The sequence below is a fragment of the Lactuca sativa genome, chromosome 2 (assembly GCF_002870075.4).
Source record: "Lactuca sativa cultivar Salinas chromosome 2, Lsat_Salinas_v11, whole genome shotgun sequence".
NCBI lineage: Eukaryota > Viridiplantae > Streptophyta > Magnoliopsida > Asterales > Asteraceae > Lactuca > Lactuca sativa.
The window spans coordinates 2,641,002-2,649,514 of record NC_056624.2 but is presented as its reverse complement, the minus strand read 5'-3'; positions in this window follow the sequence as shown (position 1 = coordinate 2,649,514).

The following is an 8,513-nucleotide window of genomic DNA, read 5'->3' as shown; positions in this document are numbered from 1 at the left end:
TAGAAATAATGCAATGCAACACATCACATAAATAGCATACAATAACTCTGTCACATAACTCTAATTACAACTCAAGGTAAAGTATAGTGAGAAGACTCACCTCAAATGTCTCGTTAAATCCCTGACTCGGTAGCAGTATAGTCTAGCCTCCGCCTAATAACATAAATTAAGATACGCTCATAAATATAATTCTCGAGACCAGACCCAACCCTCTCTTAGCATCCTCAGGTGGGTAAAAGACCATTTTACCCCTCTCTTGACTCAAAGACCTCATTGTTCACCAATCCCTAAAAGTCAACAAAGTCAACGGTCAAACTTTGACCTGACTCGTCAAGTGCACTTGGGCGACTCGGCGAGTCTACATGTGAACTCTACTCCTCTGATTCTCTTTTGAATCACCGAGTCACTTACTTAACTCGGCGGGTCATTCTTTAGATTCACAGCCTCGGGACAACTCGACTCGAATCGTCGAGTCTGTTCATGGACTCGGCGAGTCCAAACCATGCTCACTTCCAATGGCTTCCTGAGGTCAGATCTGATGCTCTACTCAATAGATCTATCTTTTCTAGTCCCAATAATCACGTAAAGTTCGAAGCTTGATGCCCATGCAAAGGCTCCAAGGTTGTATTTGAAGAAATGACCTCTAATATGGCATCCTAAGTTCATATTCACCATCAATCCACATAAAGCTCAAAGGAGTAAGGTCTCTGGACCTCTATGGATCTAGATCCAAGACCATAATACGAAAAGGAACCATATACTCAATCAAAACCATCTACCAAAGGGTCTAGAAAACCCTAACTCTATAAACAATCACCAAAAAAGAAGATGGATCGAGATTATACCTCAAATAAGCACTCCTGAGCTCAGAATTCCTCCAAATAGCACCCCCTTCAGCCTCCTCTTGATCTTGATCACTTTCTTCTTGCTAAACCAATGATATAAAGATAAAATATGGCCTCTCCTCCTCACAAACGATTTAGCTCACTTAGGGTCTCTCTCAAGGGACTGGTAGACGCAATGGGAGGCTATGAGTGCCCTTAAATAGGCTCCAAAACTCGGGATTTAGGGTTTCAATTGCCAGCGCAAACTCGGCGAGTCATATGTGATGAGTTTTATACAAACAATCCTATGTGTGCATGCAACCCTAGACTTGGATCTATGTTTTCACTATTAGATACACAACATTATGAAGACATGAATAAAACCCTAAAGTAGATTCTATTTTCGAAATTCATATATAAGGTTAGATCACATACCTCTTGTTGTTATATAGCAATAACAACTTAAATCTTCAAACCCTAAGTCTTGAAAGCAAGCACCATAAGTGTAGTGCCTCTAATGGCTCACAAACACCACAAGCAATTGGAGAGGATATACAAAGAGAAAAGAGGAGGTAGAAATCGGCCTAGAGATCTATAAGAATCAAGTGGGATGATTTCTTAAGGCCTAGGGGTCTTTATATAGGGTTGGGATTTGGGTTTCAGTCCTTATCCTTATCTAGTTACTTGCCTACCAAGCAACCACAAGATAAGCCTTGATAACCCTTATCTCTTGGACCATATGGACGATTTCAAGGATATCCAATCCCTTGAATTCGTTCACCCTTCCCCAAGGATAACCATTGCCCTATTTTATAACTATCACATAATTACAATTCAGCCCCTCAAGTTTAATTAATTACACTTGATCACAAAATTAATTCCTAATTAATTATTGACCAGTATTAATTAAATAAATATGATTTCTCCTTTAATATATTATTCTTATAACATATTAATAAATCATAATAACCTCTTTCTCTATTTAGTTCTCTAGTCAAGTTACTTTGGTGAAGGCAACCCAAAAGGACCACGCACAACCGGGTCAAGTATTTACCAAATATGGTTACGGGCTTAGTCACTAATCCAACAGTCTCCCACTTGGATAAGTCTAGTAACCACAAATGTAACATACAACTCGATTAGCAGTCATATCTCTCAAAGACGTTGTCGTACTCTGATCTCATCAGTAACTTGTCCTTTAGTTAAGGGATCGTACAGTCCTCTATTTAGATATTGTGCGGACAATTTCATGGAACTAATTGTCCAACAGTTGGTTTCTCGATCTCAGATTCATTTGACATAGAACTTAATTGAACACATCAATTCAGTCCTGACCGGGCCTGACACATAAGTCAAATCAAATCATCGAGCGACCGTGATATCGCTTTTACCCTCTTAGGATAGAAGTAACAGATAAACTTCGACTTATATGCATTTACTATTTATTAATCAACTATACACAACAATGCGTTTTATGACATCAATTTACTGATGCGGTTTCGCATTATCAATGTACAACCAATTAGTAAACAATAAAACATATATCATGGTTTTAAGACCATATGATATTATCGTTGTGCGATCACTTTTGTCACATTCCATAAAATGATTCCAACAAGCGCAGGTTTATTCCAATGCTCAAAACTAGTTCATAAGCACTCATGAACGTTGTAGCAAACCTTTTCTATGTCAAATACCTTTTAGACACTCTACATACCAGTTCATGACAATCTTCATTCATACCTACTTCCAACATATGAACGATTGTGGATCATTCGAATAATTCGATTATTCTTAATAACTCAATTATTCAGGAAGTCAAAACATGCAAATTGAAACAATAGTTAAACAATTAACATAAGATAGTAACCTTACTTATAAACAATACTCATTTATTTAATCATCAAATGTCAATTACATTTAGCCATTATATGTTTCTAAAACTATCTAATGTAAACTAATATCATCCTTCAGCCCAATGCTCCTAGCCTGCTGCAAGTGCTTAACCCTACTCAGTCCCTTCGTAAGCGGATCTGCTGGGTTATCTTATGATGATATCCTCTTAACCACGAGGTGTCCTTCTTCTACTCGATGTCTAATAAAATGATACTTTCTGTCGATATGCCGATATCTACCATGATCCCTCGGTTCCTTGGTCAAGGCAACCGCTCGTTCATTATCACAGAAAATTTCCATAGGCTCCTTTATGGCAGGCACAACTCCAAGGTCAGCAATGAAGTTCTTCAACCATATTGCCTCCTTCGATGCTTCACTCGCTGCAATGTACTCTGATTCGCACGTTGAATCAGCTACAGTTTCCTGCTTGGAACTTTTCCAAGCACCGCTCCTCCATTTAGGGTAAAGACCCAGCCCGACTGCGAACGGCAGTTGTCTCTGTCAGTCTGGAAACTTGCATCACTATACCCTCGCACCTTTAAGTCATCACTCCCTCCGAGAACTAAAAACCATTCCTTGGTCCTCCGAAGGTACTTAAGGATATTCTTAACCGCAATCCAATGAGCTTTGCCCGGGTTCCCTTGATATCTACTGACCATGCTCAAGGCAAAGGCCACATCAGGGCGAGTACAAGTCATAACATACATGATTGAGCCAACTGCAGAAGCATAGGGTACTCGGCTCATCTTTTCTATCTTCGCTTCGGTACTCGGACTTTGAGTCTTACTCACCAAGTAAGTATTCTGACTAAGTCCTATTAGTCTCTTACTTCGTTCTCTCACTATCCTTATTCCCAAAATATAGGAAGCCTCTCTGACGTCCTTCATAGCGAAGCACTTCCCGAGCCAGGACTTAACCTCCTGTAGAGTTGGGATGTCGTTTCCTATGAGTAGTATTTCATCAACATACAAAACGAGGAAGCTAACTATACTCCCACTGGCCTTGACATATACCCATGATTCATCTTCGCTTCGTACAAATCCAACCTCTTTGACTTTCTCATCGAAGCAATGATTTCATCTGCGAGATGCTTGCTTAAGTCCATAAATGGACTTCTCAAGCTTGCACACTCTATTGGGATGCTTCGTATCGACAAAATCCTCTGGCTGAGTCATGTAAACATCCTCAGCCAACTTCCCATTAAGGAAAGCGGTCTTGACATCCATCTGCCAAATCTCATAATCATGAAATGCAGCAATGGCTAGCATCACCCTAATATATTTTATCTTGGCAACTGGTGAGAAGGACTCATCATAGTCAACTCCAGGAGTTTGAGTAAAGCCCTTCACCACCAATCGTGCTTTATACATGTGCACATTCCCATCCACGTCGGTCTTCTTCTTGAAGATCCATTTGCACCCAACCGTCCTACGTCCGGGCACATTGTCAACCAAATTTCAAACTTGGTTGTCATACATGGACTGAATCTCACTGTCCATCACCTCTTTCCATTTAGCAGACTCCAGGCCTGCCATGGCTTCCTTATAGCTGTTAGGTTCATCTAGATTTACTAGTGTACTGCCACTAATATATGTGTCCCCTTCGGTAGTAATATGAAAACCATACAACTGCGGTTGAACTCTAACTCTTTCGGAACGTCTAAGAGGTAAGGATTGGTCAGTTGGTTCAACCGGAGTTTTCTCCTTGGGTTGAGCGTCGACGTTAGAGGTTCCTTCATCGCTCGATTCTTGAATCTCTTCAAGATCAATTTGCCTCCCACTATCTCCCTAGCTTATGAGTTCTCGCTCTCGGAAAACCCTCTTCTCGCAACGAAGACAACATTGTCACTCGGTCTATAGAAGAGATATCTAAAGGATCTCTGCAGGTAGCCGATGAAAATACATTGCTCACTACGAGGTTCGAGCTTGTCGTGAGTATCTCGTCTTATGAAAATTTCACAACCCCAAACCTTGATATGTGCCAATGAGGGAGCTTTCCCTGTCCACATCTCGTGAGGTGTTTTGGCAACCTTCTTTGTAGGGACTCGGTTAAGGATATGGGTGGCAGTATCAAAGGCATACCCCCAGAATGAGATAGGTAGTGAATCACGACTCATCATAGAACGGACCATGTCTAATAGGGTTCGATTATGCCTTTTTGCCTCTCTATTCAACTGCAGTGTCCTAGGTGGCGTCAATTGCGAAACTATTCTGCATTCCTTGAGATAGTCATGGAATTCAAGACTTAGGTACTCTCCTCCTCGATCGGATCGAAGCATCTTGATTTTCCTGCCCAATTAATTCTCCACTTCATGCTTGAATTCTTTGAAATTTTCAAACGTTTCTGACTTGTGCTTGATTAAGTAAATATACCCATATCTACTATAATCATCGGTGAAAGTCACATAGAAGCGGTTTCCATCCTTTGTGGTGGATCTAAAGGGTCCACATACATCAGTATGTATGAGATCCAATAAACCCTCACCCCTCTCACAAGTGTCAGTGAAGGGTGACTTGGTCATCTTTCCAAGTAAACAAGATTCGCACGTGTCATCTTCCCTAAGGTCGAATGACTCCAACACTCCATCCTTTTGGAGTTGGGCTATGCGCTTCTTATTGACATGTCCAAGACGACAATGCCACAAAGATGCTTTATCCATACTATTGGAAGAATCCATACACAACACATAATTTCCTAGGTTATCTACAACCTTAACAGTTTCATAAATTCCATTACATGGCATTGCTTCAAAGTATAAAACACCATTTAGATAAGCATAAATAGAATCATTCTTATTATTAAATGAATATCTAAATCCTTGTCTAAACAAACCATGAAAAGAAATGATGTTTCTTGCCATATCTGGCGAGTAGCAACAATTATTGAAATCTAAACCTAATCCATTACTAAGCACTAAAGAATACACTACAATCTTGGTGACATGCGACGATCTTCTGTTTCCCATGATTAGATTTATTCTTCCATGCTGCACATCCCTATTTCTTCTTAGTCCGTGCAAATCAGAACAAATGTGGTAACCACATCCTGTATCAAGAACCCAAGAAATAGTATGAGATGAATCATTAGATTTAATAGTGTATATACCTGCATAAGATGGCTTGATCTTTCCATCCTTGATGGCTTGCAGATATTCCAGGCAGCTTCTCTTCCAATGCCCTATTTTGTGGCAATGATGGCACTCTGCCTCCTTTGGGTTAGAGTTGGGCTTAGCAGGATCAACCTTGGCCCCACTAGAAGAGGAACCATTTTGGGACTTTCCCTTGTGGTGGCTCTTTGACGGAGCCTTCCTCTTCTTGCCCCTTCTTTGCACAATTGCCAAAACAATAACAACGGGTGGATTAGGAGTTGGTGCAACAGACTTGTCCTTTAGGTTGCTCTCAGCGGTCCTTAGGAGCCCTTGGAGTTTGCTTAGGGTGACATCTTCCTTATTCATGTGGTAGGTCATCCTAAATTGGTTGTATCATGAGGGCAAGGAGTGAAGAAAAATTTCGATAGCCAAATCTTCCCCAAAGTTGACATTCAACTTGCGAAGATGATCAACATACCTTTGCATCTTTTGCAAGTGCACGGTTAGAGACTCTCCACTTCCCATTTTAGTAGTGATCATATTCGTAATGATCTCATAGAGCTCTTGCCTCGCGCTTTGGTGATATCTCTCCATCAAGTCTATACGCATCTCGTAGGGATACATGTCCTCATAGGGCTTTTGGAATTCAGAGTTCATTGTGGCTATCATGATGCAATGAACTTTCGTTGCATCACGCTCATGGGTATCAAAGACAGCCATCTCTTCGGGAGTAGCAGTTTTTGGATTGATCTTCTCGAGCTTCTCATCGAGAACATACTCTTTGTCCTCGTAACGCGCGATAATGCGAATGTATCTTATCCATTCGCTAAAGTTCGATCCATCGAAAGTCACTTTTTGACAAAGGCTCATTAGCGTGAATGAGCTAGTAGCAGCGTTGTTTGTGTTAGACATCTACAAATAGAAAGGACAAAGTTTTATTAGAATTGAATCCGTAATTAAACACCCAAAATCAAAAATTAGGGCTAGGATCCAACAACATTATTTACATATTAGAAAAGGGATGCCGTAATCCAACACGCAAATAATTTGGAGGTAAGTGAATGACGATTCACTAATTCTTCACCATGAAAAACAAAAGCTTAAGTTTTAAATGTATTGAGAATTCCTAGATTTTCTTGGAGATTCATTGAACTTTTCAATGACATGTTTCAATCTCGATATGCCCCTCTCGTTTGTGACTGGGATGCCGAGGATCATAAAGTGGGTGTGAATAACCATGAAAATCTACATGGTGCCTTCATTGTTACAATCACCTATTCAATGTGCCGGTAAACCACACACGCTCCCTCGAACTATGACAAACAATGAATCACCCTTTACCACCTTTTCTTAGAACCAATTAGTGTGCCGGTAAACCACACACGCTCCACTAACTTCTTAGCAAGGGTGCAAAGTGTAATTTCATGGGATTGCATCAATTTCACTTTTGCCTAAAGTAACTAGGATTAGGAATTTGCAAAAAATGTTTAGTTACTTTATATAGATTAATTATACTTATTAATGAAGAGAGGATTGCCCTATCCTACCCGTTCGACTAACGACCCTCCACCAGTCAAGCAAGCGGTGGGTGTGAGTGTATACCCACCTTATAGACCGGCTTCGTGAATGAGGCCTACTAACGGTAAGACTAGCATTTTAATTATACATACATATATATATATATATATATATATATATATATATATATATATATATATATTTATTTATTTATTAAGCTTGTAATAATATAATAGTATAGGGTGTATTTTAAACATTTCGAAATACTAGGGTTTTAATCTTCAATTAAAAATTTTCAAAATTTAATACCATTTAAATTAACATTTTAAATATTAAAACTCTTGATTTAATAATTATCTCAAATTAAACAATTAATTCAAATTATTAAATCATAAGGGATTATTAAATCTTAAAGGATAATTACCACTTAAGCAATTAACTTATCCTAATCCTTTTTATACCTCTAAATTTCGAAAATAATGGGATGGGATAATTCAAAATCTTTAATTACCATATTTAACTATTAAGAGATAATTACAAGATATGGGATTATCCAAATCCCTAAAATTTAGGATCTTATCTTGGGGAAGGAGGCAAATCTCTAAATCTAAGGGTTTACAAACCCTAGATTTCGAAATCTTGGATTAAAAGGAAAGGATTCAAAAAACCCTTTAAAGATTTTCGCAAATTAGGATTAGGAAACCCTAATCTCGAAATCTATTGCCTCCTAGGGTTTATTGGCTATAAACCCTAATTTGTCAAGTTTATACAATTGAATAATACTAATTGAAAACAAGTTAACTAATGGCTCTGATACCACTGATGAGTTTTATACAAACAATCCTATGTGTGCATGCAACCCTAGACTTGGATCTATGTTTTCACTATTAGATACACAACATTATGAACACATGAATAAAACCCTAAAGTAGATTGCTATTTTCGAAATTCATATATAAGGTTAGATCACATACCTCTTGTTGTTATATAGCAATAACAACTTAAATCTTCAAACCCTAAGTCTTGAAAGCAAGTACCAAAAGTGTAGTGCCTCTAATGGCTCACAAACACCACAAGCAATTGGAGAGGCTATAGAGAGAGAAGAAAGGAGGAAGAAATCGGCCTAGGGATCTCTAAGAAGCAAGTGTGACGATTTCTTAAGGCCTAGGGGTCTTTATATAGGGTTG